The sequence below is a fragment of the Ambystoma mexicanum genome, chromosome 2q, assembly GCF_040938575.1.
Source record: "Ambystoma mexicanum isolate Mex_15411 chromosome 2q, UKY_AmexF1_1, whole genome shotgun sequence".
Lineage (NCBI taxonomy): Eukaryota > Metazoa > Chordata > Amphibia > Caudata > Ambystomatidae > Ambystoma > Ambystoma mexicanum.
The window spans coordinates 116,509,360-116,523,262 of NC_090924.1; the positions used below are offsets into that span (position 1 = coordinate 116,509,360).

At 46.7% G+C, this 13,903-nt stretch overlaps 1 protein-coding gene across 3 annotated transcripts in view; it reads left to right on the forward strand.

Annotated features, from left to right (window-relative positions):
- Positions 1–13,903, forward strand: part of EME2 (essential meiotic structure-specific endonuclease subunit 2) — a 476,808-nt gene that overhangs the window by 362,826 nt on the left and 100,079 nt on the right. The gene's annotated exons all lie outside the window — the stretch shown is intronic.

Below are 13,903 nucleotides of genomic sequence, written 5' to 3' on the forward strand. Positions count from 1 at the left end.
GATGACAGGAAAAGCTCTGAATGAGCGTAAAGGAAAATGGTGGTATGTAGACTCCCCAAAAAATCCCTTTTGACTACCCTGTTGAAAGAACATACCTCCGACGAAGCGAGAGACCACTCTCCTCGACGGAAGGGAACTAAGAGGTCTAGGTCACTGAGTGGCTCTCACCACTCCTCGTCGTAGGCGAGAAAATCGAAGAAAAGGCATCATAAATCACATACTTAGTCTTCCTCGTTCGACTGATCTCCAGAAAGATTATATCTTGCCCTACTAAGGCCTCGACTCCGGTTAAATGAGATTCATTCAGGCAGGAAATATTAAACATTTTCGAGAAACTAGCTCCCTCGAAGCAAGTGAGCCATGCTCCTACCGCGCCTTCTGAAGCCGGTAAGGAAAGGGCTAGAACCAAATCTCATGCGCCCTCGAGCCAGTGACGAATGCCACATTTTCACTGAGAGCCGTTGAGGCCTCTGGTCAATGAAAAATCATCAAAAACTCTGCTGAGTCATTGAAGTCTGTCACAGACAAAGTCCACAGAAAAGTCGGAACCATTGACACCATCGGCGTCCAAGACACTGACTTCATTGACACCAAAACCAAGTTTGTCGACGACTCCATCGGCATCTGGCTCAAAACCATCGAAGCCATTGATGCCTCCACCGGACATTAAAAAATCCTTTAAACCATTGCCAAGAAAGGATTTTTTTTTTAAATCTCTCACGACGATTTCTGAAGCCTATGACCCTTCAGACGGCAATAATACTCCCTTTCGGTTACAATATGGCACACCTAATGTTCCTGATAGTTTTATATCAGAGGAATCTAGGATGCAGGGCCTGTGTGATAATTTACAAACAGCCAGTGGGGTGGACACCGCTCCAGAATTGGAATTTGGCCAGACCTGGCAGATCACACAGATGCAGGAAGTTATGGATGTGGAGGTGCACACTGCCTAAGGTAATTTGACATTCACAATGTAATAATTGGATTCAAGAAAAGTGCAAATTAAATTCAAGGTGCTCCCAGCTAGTAAAGTGCTATCTTTAATGAGATAAGTGCTAAACTGGAAGCTTCACCGTCATAAAAATGAGGAACAAACTGGGGCACAGCAATAAGCAAAAGTACTATTTGCAGATAGAATCCATCAAAAATATTCAATCATTTATATACATCTCAATCAAGAAATGAATCTCATTAGACTGATTTGTCAAATACATTTTTCATAATTAACCATGTGCTATTCTTTGTGCATCATTTTTATCACAAACATGTGTATATATTTCCAATACATAAATTATTAAACATACAAACATTTTCTTTACAAAAGTCATTAGATATCCTTTGTATATATTAACCTCTTATGTCACAAATACTTTTGACTTTCATTTGTATATAACCCAATATCTTGATAGAAATCCACACTATTCTCATGTGATAAGTTGAAATATTTTTGTTCTATCTCTAACTACGTGTTTCGGGCGCTTGTTGCCTTTCTTCAGGTTTGAATATTGGGAATTTCTTTCTTGATTATCTGCAAAATATAATGTGTATTCTAAGTTACGAGTCAGTATGACTTTCTTGTTTGCTCTCAGATAGTTATAGTCTGTATTAACTTTGAGCTCTTAGTAACTAACCTTGGAATTGGTCTTGGTCCCTTGGGAGAAACCTTTCTGCGAGAGTCGTGAGATGATCACTGTAAAACATATTCCATGATATTGTAAATTAACAATTAGAGATGGTGACGGTGAACAGAGGGACCAAGCGCTAAGATAAGCGCTGGGTCCCCCTGTGCACCATCCAAATTGAAATGAGCAATGATGTGGCTAGTTCCAGATGGAAATGCACTTACCTACATGCTTGTCTGTATTCCGAATACGGTGTGATAGTGAAAAGCTGTTATGACTTGATGGTCGTGAGGATTATGGGGCCTCTGTCCAAAAGTTCCACTCAGAAAGATACAAATAACTTCCTGAGCAATCCTTGAGGCCACAGGTTGTTTGAGTGCCGAAGAATGCCAGGAACCAGGAACACCGGTGACCCCTCGACCGCTGTAAAACAAGCAATGGGTCAGTACAATGGCAAACAATACACTGAATAGCGAGGTAACAAATATCAAGGGGCTTACCAAGGGTCTGGGGACAGGAAGAACAAAGATGAGAATGGAGGTGTTCCGTGTGGCTGCAGAGTGTAGCAAGCGGCAGCGGGTAGGCGTAGATTGTTGTAGAAATAGGCACTGCAAGACCTGAATGGAAAGGGTACTCCAAAAGGTAACAGAAGAGGAAATCCGAAAACAGTCCGTTAAGAGTTCCAAGGTCAAAAGCCAGCCAAGTTCGTCGTAACCAGGGGGTAATCCAAAGGAATCCAAAAATACAGTTCAAAGGTCCTGAAACAGCAGAGCAAAACAGTATCCAAGGGCTTGACAGAGGAATCCAAGAAGAACAGTCCGTAGTCCAGGTTCAAGATGTGGAGACAGGAAGACGCCGAACAGTGCCTGATTGGGTCAGCTGTGAAGCACTGAATGAGCGTTCCCTCTCCGGTTTTAAAGGGGCCTAGGTCTTCCTGAGGACGTGACGAAGCAAAGGAAAAAGTCGGTGTCTCCGTCGACTGTCTCCAAGACGCCAGGGCAGCTGCCAACATTGCAATGGGTGAATATGACCATAGCACATTAGATGCCCTTGTGTGCGCCGCTGCCGTGCTGCTTGAGGGAGTAAGGACATGAGGTCAGAAGGGGACGGCAGAATAGGACCTGAGATGGAGGGCTTAGTGACTGCACGGGTATTCGTGTGCGTAAGGTGACCAGTGGATGGTGTAACAAAAGCTTGCGGTAGCGGATTCCTTTTGAAATAGTAACGCTGTGTATGTCCTAAAAGTTATAATAATCACTGTGTAAGTTCACCAGTATTGCCGTGTTTAATAATTATATTCGTAAATCAAACATCGTAAGATCGTAAGAGAAAGGGTGCCTACCTTGGTCAGGACCCCGTGAGGTGTTTCGCGGTGGTTTAGCCGTTACTACGGTAACAATGGGCGTTTAGTCGATGACACTTATATGTTGGCGAGAGGAATTGTGACTCCTGCTGTAATGTGATCCTGTGAATATAACACACACAGATGCCTCTTACAGGCAATTAATGACCAAGGTCATTGATTATCTGGGATGGAGGAGGCCTGCCCTCCCATTCAAACAGGATGGCCTCACTGATATCCTGGACAAAGGTCCTCAAAGGGATCCAATCCTGCCATTTCATGTTGCTCTACAAAAAAAGAGTAAGTGAAAACTGGGACGCACCAAAATGAAGTTCGGCAGTCAATAAAAATGTGACTAAAAAATATAGTCTGTCAAGTAGTGACCCCAGCTATTTTCTAAACACTGTACCCCAGAAAGCCTGGTGGTGCAAGCAGCAACCTCTGCCTCCAAACAAACTGCCTATTCGACCATTCCACCAGATCAGGATGATAGGCGTATAGACACCTGGTCAAAGAGAAAGTGTTTTCTGCCGGGAGCATGGCTCTCAAGTCAGCCAACTCTACATGTGCCCTCGCAAAATGTACCTTCACCCTAAGGGACTGTATATCCATGGTGGCTAAATATATTCCCGAAGGGGAAGAAAGAGATGCCTTCCTGGCCATTGTTAAAGATGGGAAAGAGGCCATGTGTGAGTCTCTACTGTCAGCTTTGGATTCTGCTGACCGTATCAGTAGAGCCATGGCAGCAAGCACCTTGATACGCAGGTTTGGGTGGTTAAGGAAGTCTGGATTTGCACAGGACGTGCAGTCTAGACTCCTTAATATGCCCTTTGACGGGTCTCATATCTTTGGCAGCAAGGCTGAGGAAAGCCTTGAGAAGCTGCAGACCTCGAAGGCGGCAGCCAAGTCTCTAGGTGCCGCCATCAGGCAGCCTCAGCCTTTTCAACCCAGTGGACCTTTTTGGAGGGGTAGATCCTTTTGCTTCTACTCCTCAGTTGGAAAAGTGAGAGGAATGGCTGGTCAAAGAGAACAAAGAAGATTCCCTCGTGGTGGATGAGGGAGAGGTGCAAAGCACACCCAAGCTGCGGCATCTTTACCATCAGCCGCTGCTTCAGCCGCCTCAAAACCCCTCTTAGGTCTTCACTCAAGACATCCCGGTTGGAGGCATACTGTCTCAGCATCTGAAAGAATGGCGAGGCATTACTTCGGATGCTTGGGCATTAGAAACCATAGCCCAGGGTTACTGCCTCCCCTTCATTCAGAGACCTCAGAATCATCCACCGGGAAACCATTAGTTAAATGTTCCAGATCCATTGCTTTTGCAGCAAATTTTGAGCCGGTTAGAGAAAGGTGCTATAGAGCCAGTACCTATAATGGAGAGGAACAAAGGATGGTATTTTCCATATTTCCTTATCCCCAAGAAGGACGTAGGACTGAGAACCATCTTGGACTTGAGATACTTCAACACGTTCCTCAGGAAGGAAAAGTTAAACATGGTCACACTTTCTCAGATCCTTCAGGCCCTCCAGCTCCAGGATTGGATGGGGTGTCATTGGACCTTCAAGATGCTTATTTTCACGTGCCAATCCATCTCAAGCACAGAAAGTACCTGCGGTTCGCCGTTAGCGGTTCTCATTATCAGTTTTGAGTTCTGCCATTCGGGTTGACCACTGCCCCAAGGGTATTCACCGAACTGAAGGCGGTGGTGGCAGCGAGTCTCAGGAGAGTGGGGATTCACAGCTACCGCTACCTGGACGATTGACTGATCAGGGCACGTTCTCCCGAACAAGTCCTGGATCATCTCAGCATAACCTGCCACTCTCTCCACAAACTGGGCTTCTTCCTCAATTACAAGAAGTCTCATATGATATCATCTCAAAAGCTCTAATTCATTGTGGCTGTACTGTATACATCCTTGGGAAAAACCTTTCCACCCAAGGTTGAGGGCTCAATATTCTGCAGATGGTCACCAAATTTCAGAGTACCCAGCGTCTCCCGGGCTTCGACTTCTTGAGATTGCACAGCCTCATGGCATCCTGCTTTTTCCTGGTGCCAGAGTCTTGCCTGAGAATGAGATCCCTTCAATGGGCTCTCAGGACACAATGGTCTCAATTCTCGGGCAACATGTTGGATCTATTTCAGGTTCCAAACTGTGGTGGGGATGCGAGGATAACATTCTGAAGGAAGAACCTTTTTGGCAGCCATGGCCGGAGCTAACTGTAGTGACGGATGCCTCACTCATGGGGTGGGGAACCCTCACCAACAATCTGACAATCAGCGGTCGTTGGTCTCCATCAGAGTCCAAACTACACATCAACCTTTTGGAGCTTAGGTCAATCAGCCTAGCGCTGAAGGCCCCTCCGTATGGGGAAAGAATGTCCTGATAATGACGGACAACACAGTGGCCATGTACTGCCTCAACAAGAGAGGTGGTGTAGGATCACTACCACTTTGCAGAGAGGCAATACAGCTCTGGTTCTGGGCAATTCAAGAAAGAATCTCCCTATCGGCAGTTCACCTAGCCGAAGAGGAAAACACAGCGGCGGATGCTGTAAGAAGGCAGAGCACAGTCTCCCACAAGTGAGAACTAGCTCAGGAAGTCGTTCAAGAGAGCTTCACCCTTAGGACAACCCCTCAAGTGGATCTGTTTGTGACCAGTGTCCACCGGAAGTGCAAACTGTTCTGCTCCACGGAATTTCCCCCAAGAGGAGCTCTATGGGATGCGTTCGTAGTGGACTGGGAGTTTTCACTTCTGTATGTGTTTCCTCCAGTCCCCGTCATTCCTCATGTGATCAGGAGGTTGAGAAGTTTGGGAAATCCATGATCCTAATGGCCCCATATTGGGCAGGAGGACGTGGTACCCAGACCTTCTGTTATATTAGGAGCGATAAAGGCAGGCTCAAATCGGAATATCAAACAAATTGAACTAACCTGGTCGGTCTGTCGGTCCGGGAGCAGCAACGGCAGAATGCAAGAATCTCCCTGAGGATCCTGCTCCCCGACCGTAACGGGACTGCCAGCGGGGGAAGGAGCACGAACCCCAGGGAAACCCTCTGGGGAATAAAACCCTGGACGAAATGGGTGGAAGTCCCTCGGGTGGATGGAATCCTCCAGACGTTGAATCTCTGCGGTACGGAGGCCTGGGTTGGGATTTCCAATACAGGAAAAGGCGTTAAATGGGATGATGAAACACCATGGATACGGAATCCGTATGAGATCTGGACCCCGAATACTCTGCAGGTTCTGTTTTAGAATGGACTGGGACAGAGCTTTCACCCGATCACTTAGAGGCAAAGAGGATCGGCTGGATCAGAAGGACCCAGAAGTACGGGCAGACTCAAGAGAATCGGGAAGAGCTGACACTGTAAGGGTAATGGAGCGCCTCTGCAAACAGTAGCAACGTTACGAGGAGAGTGCCGCTGATGCTTTAATGGGATCACGTGACTTGCTACCGGCGTCAGTTGCGGACGTGAATAGACTAGACTGCTGATGCTCGTATAGCCGGGATCGGCTGTCCTAAGTGCGGCAGAACGTTGTATTGCTCCAAAAAGCCTTCTTCTGTAGAACAAGGACCATTGTCTGAAAGCTGTAACAGTATGCCCCCTCCTCCTGGGTGGCGACTCTGGCTTCCCCGGGTTTAGACGAAAAAAGTGTCGCACCAGGAGAGGAGAGTGGACACCAGAGGCAGGTTCCCAAGTTCTTTCCACCGGAGAGTAGCCTTTCCAGTCTACGAGGAATTGGAGGCAACCCCTATGGTAGCGAGAGTCGCAAATATTGGCCACCTCATATTCAGTCCCTGTTTTGGTGACTATTGGGGAAGGTTTGGGTTTTGTGGATCGTTGGAATCAGTCCTTAACCGTGACCTTCAACTGTGACATGTGAAAAACCGGGTGAATCCGAGACCAAGAAGGTGGTAATGCTAATCATACAGCTGTAGTCCCCACTCAGGATAGAATCTTGAAAGGCCCAAAAAACCTAGGGGAGAATTTGGAAGGAACCAGATGTTTAGGGAGAAATCGGGAGGCCAACCCAACACAGTTTCCCACATTTAAAATGGGCATCTCACAGCGATGTTTGTCAGCATAAAGTTTGGCTCGTCCTGGGCTGCTTGGAGGGCCACGCGGGCCAATCGATGTGCTGACTGAATGTCAGCTATGAGACAGTCCACTCTGGGAAATTTGGAGGAAGATGGAGAAGCAGTGGGAATAAAAGAAGGATGAAACCCATATGAGCAATAGAAGGGACTGTGTTTGAGAGCGGTGTGTTTGGCATTGTTGTAAGCAAATTCCGCAAGTGGTAATAGAACCGCCCAATCATTTTGAGCTACAGATACAAAACAGCGTAAAAAGCCTTCCAGCGTCTGATTAAGGCGTTCAGTTTGCCCGTTGGTCTGGGGATGGTATCCTGAACTCAGAGCCCTCTTAATTCCCAAAATGCTACAAAGACCTTTCCAAAATTGCAAAGTGTATTGGGGCCCTCTGTCAGACACAATGGCCTCAGGTAAACCATGACGAGAAAACACTTCCGCAATAAATATTTTAGCCATCTGAGCTGCTCCTGGGACCTTGGTTAAAGGAGTGAACTGTGCTAGTTTTGTGAAATAGTCTATGGTAACCATAATAGTGGTAAAATGGGATGAGGGTGGAAGGTCCATAATGAAGTCCGTGGATATTACCTGCCAAGGACTTTCTGGTATAGGCATGCGAGCGAGTAGACCGAATGGGAGGGCTCGTGTGGACTTGGACTGAAGACATATGGTGCATGCGCTGACATAGTCTCGTACATCTGATTGCAGAGTAGCAAACCAAAAATGTCATTTAATCAGATCAAGGGTAGTCTGAATGCCCCGATGCCCAGCAGCCTTGGAATCATGACATATCCTGAGTACTTCCGTTTGGAGGGAATGAGTAGGAATTAAGGCCTGGTCAGCATGGAAGTACAACTCCTGCTTCTTAATGAGGTGATGAGTAGAAGCTAGCTTCTCGCACAAAGACTGATGTTTGATAGTTTCTTGCTTAAGAAGATGCAGAAAATCGGAAATAAATCTTGCTTTGGGAAACAGTCTTTCAGAACAGAAACGGATGGTGACAGGTTTTTTCCGGGACAGAGCATCTGCTCTCAGATTTTGATTCCCCGGCAAAAAAGTAAACTCAATCCGATATGGTAAAAAGAAATGAGCCCATCGCACCTGTCTGCTGTTAGTGGTATGAGCTTGTTGCAAGACTTTGAGATTTTGATGATCTGTACGGACCACTACTGCAAAGGGTGACCCTAACAATAGATGCCTCCATCTTCAAAGGCCCTCTTAATGGCCAATAGTTCCTTTTCTAGCACTGAGTAATGTTCTTCTGAGGGGGTAAAAGTTTTTGACAAATAGGCAACAGGTCTTTCTTCCCCCTGGTCTGTCTTTTGTAGAAGAACAGCTCCTAAAGCATGATGGGAATGCGTCGGTTTCGACAATAAATTGTCGGGATTGATCTGGATTGAGCAGAATGGAGGCGGAGGTAAAGAATTTCTTTAGGGTCTCAAAGGCTTGTTGGCCTAACGGGTCCCAAGAGAACACTGTTCCTTTCTTGAGTAATCGGATGATGGGTGGGATTGTTTCTGAGTAACCGGGAATACATTTACGGTAACAATTTGCAAACCCCAGAAACCTTTGGACCTCTTTAATGGTTGACGGGGAAGGCCAATCTAAGACAGCAGAAACTTTTTTGGGATCCATGGAAATTCCCTTAGCGGATAATACGAATCCGAGGTAAGTGATTTGGGTTTTATGAAATTCACACTTCTCCGCTTTACAGTATAACTGGTTGGCTTTTAAGCGGTTTACGACGGTGTTGACATGCTGGATGTGATCCTCAGTATTAGTAGAAAAGATCAGAATGTCATCTAAATAGACGATGACAAATTGAAGGAGGATGTCGGAAAATAGATGATCCATAAACCGCTGGAACACAGCAGGCGCGTTCGCCCGACCAAATGGCATTACTTGGTACTGGAAGTGCCCAAAGGGAGTACGGAAGGCAGTCTTCCATTCGTCATTCGGTGCAATTCGAATAAGGTGATACGCCCCTCGAAGATCCAATTGCGTGTAAAGAGTAGCACCACGGACTGCTTCAAGGATGTCTTTTATCAAAGGCATAGGGTACTTGTCCGGTATGGTGATTTTGTTAAGACCTCTGTAATCAATGCATGGTCTAAGTTCTTCTGTGACTTTCTTCGGAATAAGAACAGCGATGCACCAGCAGGAGACTTAGACTCAGTTATTAAGCCATTCTGAAGATTAGCCTGTAGATATTCTTTAAGGGCATTCTTCTCTCTTTGAGAAAGAACATACATGCGTCCAAACGGTATAGGGTGATCTGGGAGTAGGTCAATATGACAATCGTCCTGTCGATGTGGAGGAAGATAGGGGAATTGGGGTGTAGCAAAGACACTAAGGTATTGTTGGTGACATGCAGGAATCAATCCTAACTGACCTATGTAAGGAACCTCGGGTGGGCCTGAAACCTCAGAAGGAAGATGCAGGCCTACTGAGTGTTGAGACAGACAATGGGAGACACAATATTCAGAGCCCAAGAATAGAGTTCCAGCTTTCCAATTTATATAAGGGTTGTGAAGGTGCAACCATGGCAGGCCTAAAATGACAGGAAAATGGGCGGTTCGGATCAAATCAAAGACCAAAATGTCCTTGTGTGAGGCAATCAGGCAGGTCAACGGAGTGGTTTGTCCCCGAATGGGTCCTGAACTAAATGGGTTCCCATCCACCCCTTGAATGGGGGTGGTAAAAGACTTGGAAATCCTAGCCAAACCATTTTTTGCTGCCCATTGATCATCCACGATATTCCCTGCAGCTCCACAATCAAGTAAAGCAGGAATCCCTGGCAACGTCTGGTCTGGCAGAATGATTGTTAAAGAAAGGACTACCATGGAATGCTGGTTTGTAAATGGATCTAGTGATGATTCAATCCTAACAGATGAACCCTGATGCTGAACTCCTACCGTGGTTCCCCTTACGGTAGGGATTTGTTGTTTCCTGATTGCTGAGGTCTGGTTCTGCGGGGAGGAACTATCGGACAATCCCGTAAAATATGAGAAGCCGATCCAATGTACATGCAGAGTCCAAAAGACTTTCGTCTTTCCCTTTCTGTAGCAGAGATGGGTCCCCTTACAGACCCGATCTGCATAGGTTCTTCTGCGGAGATCGGTTTGCTGGAAGGTGGAATCGGATCGGGGTTCAAACTAAGCCCTTTCCCTCTTTTCTTTTCTTGAGAGCGCTCTTGGAGGCGATAGTCTATTTGCATGGTTAGAGTTATCATCTCGGCAAAGTAACCTGGTCGCGGAACCTTTGAGACCTCATCCTTCAGATCCTCGGCGAGTCCCCATCGGAAGAGGGTCAGTAATCCGTCATCAGGCCACCCAGTTTCCGAAGACAATTGTTTGAATTGAGTAATGTATGTCATTAGATCCTTTCTTGCCTTGTCGGAGATCCAGGAGTCTTTCTCTTGTCGGCTAAACATAGATCTAAGACTATTGGAGAATGGTTGGTAAGACTCCAAAATGGCATTGCCTGAAGTGACTAACGGGGTAGCCCATGCAAGGGCCGGACCCGTCAGATGAGAGATCATAAAGCCTACCTTATCCTTATCGGTAGGAAGAAATTGGGATTTAAAGGTGAACTGGTCTGTGCAGCTGTCCAAAAACTCATTTAGCTTGTGTGGGTCTCCGTCATATTTGCCCGTGGGTAGGGCTATAGGAGGTGATTCAGAGAAAGCCCTGGCAACCTGTTACCTTAGCTGAGCATTGTCTTGTTTGACGGTCTGCATCTCTAAAGACATAGATTGCATGGCTGCCAGGAGCTGCTGCATTTGCTGCTCCATGTCAACGTCTACCGACGAAGCGCACACTGGCGTTGCTAACTGTTATATTATGAGCGATAAAGGCAGGCTCAAATCGGAATATCAAACAAATTGAACTAACCTGGTCGGTCTGTCGGTCCGGGAGCAGCAACGGCAGAATGCAAGAATCTCCCTGAGGATCCTGTTCCCCCACCGTAACGGGACTGCCAGCGGGGGAAGGGGCACGAACCCCAGGGAAACCCTCTGGGGAATAAAACCCTGGACGAAATGGGTGGAAGTCCCTTGGGTGGATGGAATCCTCCAGACGTTGAATCTCTGCGATACGGAGGCCTGGGTTGGGATTTCCAATACAAGAAAAGGCGTTAAATGGCGTTAAATGGGATGATGAAACACCATGGATACGGAATCTGTATGAGATCTGGACCCCGAATACTCCGGAGGTTCTGTTTTAGAATGGACTGGGACCGAGCTTTCATCCGATCGCTTAAAGAGGCGAAGAGGATCGGCTGGATCAGAAGGACCCGGAAGTACGGGCGGACTCGAGAGAATCGGGAAGAGCTGACGCTGTAAAGGTAATGGAGCGCCTCTGCAAACAGTAGCGACGCTACGAGGAGAGTGTCGCTGGTGCTTTAATGGGATCATGTGACTTGCTACCGGCGTCAGTTGCAGACGTGAATAGACTAGACTGCTGATGCTCGTACAGCTGGGATCGGCTGTCCTCGGTGCGGCAGAACGTTGTATTGCTCCACAAAGCCTTCTTCTGTAGAACAAGGACCATTGTCTGAAAGGTGTAACACCTTCTGGACATCTCCACCTGACCTCCAAAATGTCTTCCACAAATAGAGGACCTTCTCTCGTGAGAAGAAGGTTGGGTCCTCCATCCAGAGGTCAACTCGCTCAACCATGGTTTCTGAGGCGTTGAAATACAATGATTGGGACCGCCCCTAGGACGTAATCGAGATCTTGCTTTCAGCCAGAAGGCCAGCAGTGAAGTCTTTGTACCTCTGCCGTTGGAATACATTCTGCAGCTGGTGCAGGGTTAAGAGTGTGGATTCTTTTCTATGCAAAACACTGGAGGTGTTATCTTTTCTGCTGCATTTGGCCAATCTGGGGCTCCAGGTTGGAACCATAAAAGGTTCTTTGGCTGCGCTTTCCATCTTCAAGCGCTTGTCTGAGGAAACGTCATATTTTAAAATACCTTTGGTAGTCAATTTTTAAAGGGACTTAAGAACGTGTTCCCTCCATCTCCTTTTCAAGTTCCTATTTGGGACCTTAATCTTGTTTTGAAATGTCTCATGTGTTCACCATTTGAACTACTCCATTAATGTCCTTTGAGGCTACTAACATTCAAACCATCTTGTTAGTAGCGTTAACATCAGCCCGTAGGGTGAGTTGCAGGCACTATGTTCTAAACCGCCTTTTATGGTTATTTTTAAGGACAAGCGTCCTTAAGGTCAAACTTTCATTCCTACCTAAGATTATATCAGATTTTCATCTGAGACAAAAATTAGTATTACCTACTTTTTCCCACCACCTCATCTTGGCAAGGAAGAGGAAAGGTTACACAGACTTGACCCAAGAAGGTCTCTGAGTTGCTACATTTTAAGAATGTCAAAGTTTTGTTTAGATGACTAACTGTTTGTAGGATATACTGATCATAGACTGGGACAAGCTGTAACTAAGCAAACCTTGTCCAGATGGATTATATTAGCTATTACTAAATGCTATAGACTGGCTGTGAAAGATCCCCCAGGAGGCTTGAGAGCTCATTCCACTAGGGGCATGGCTGCTTCTTCTGCTCTGCAAAGAGGGGTTCCAGTAGAGGATATTTGTGAGGCAGCCACTTGGTCTACCATTCACACTTTTACAAAGCATTACTGCCTTGATTCCACCTTAAACCAGGATCGAAGCTTTGGGAAAGCAGTCCTTCATTTGGTTAATAACAATCCTTGATTGCAAAATTCTTATTCCCTCCGCCAAACCAAAACGAATACTCTTTTGGGAGTTTATCATAGATGAGAAATACACGGGAGGACACAATCCATTCGAAGAACAAATTACTTACCCATGGTAATGTTCTTTCGACAGGGTTTGCCTCCGATGTATTGCACATCGCCCCTCCCAGCCTACCCCGCAGTAGAATTTCCATGATTTACAATTTACACTCCTGGTATTGTCTAAACCACATTAATGCTGGTAGTTCTACTGTAAGAAAAAACAGAACTGAAGCCAATGGGCGCTACATGTTCCATGTATATCTTCGATGACGTCATCCTCGAGACGAGGCCCTCGAGGGACATAGAGTTGACCGCATCGACGCACAACGGCCTGTGCCGAAATATTTTTCCAAAGCAGCTGAAGCTGGATATAGGAGATTTCATAGATGAGGAATATGTGGGAGGAACATTCAGTCCAAAGAACGTTTCATGGGGTAAGTAACTTGTTCTTCTGCTTTCCTAGAAACTCACTGGCTGCTTCTTTGGGAGCTCCTGCAGCACAGATCTCTGGGCCTTCTATTCTCTGCCTCAGGGCTCCACCTCCTGCCACTAGGCACTCCTGGGTCAGCTTCTGTCCCCCCAGGAGAACGAGCACTTCGCACACCAGAAAAAGGGGCAGCCTCCCTGCACGGCTCCCCTTTCAGCGTTTGTTCGGTTCCACAGAGCCCCAGCTGCCAGGCCGCACTCGAATGAACCAGCGTTGTGCTGCACCCATACAGCTCCCTGTTGCTTCTCTTGGCCTCTCTGCTGCTGCTTTACCATCACCGCTTCTCCCCTCACCACTCGATTTGGCTTCCTTTTATACACCTGCAGCCCTTTAATGATATTATATGGCATTTATAATGAGCCTGTACACAAGTGTTTCTAGGTGTGACAAGACAAGCGGTGTGGGGGGAACAGAGGGAGGGCAAAACAACTATCTTACTAGGCCTTGTGTCAATCAGATCGTGCAAGTGCGGGGAAGGGATGGGGAGAAGTGTCAAAGTTGGCGAGGGGAAGTGCAGGTAATCAAAGTGCAGCCAGCTAGTGGCTCAGTGCAGTTAATAGAAAGTGCAGCCAACGGTGTCTCTTAAGCGCAGA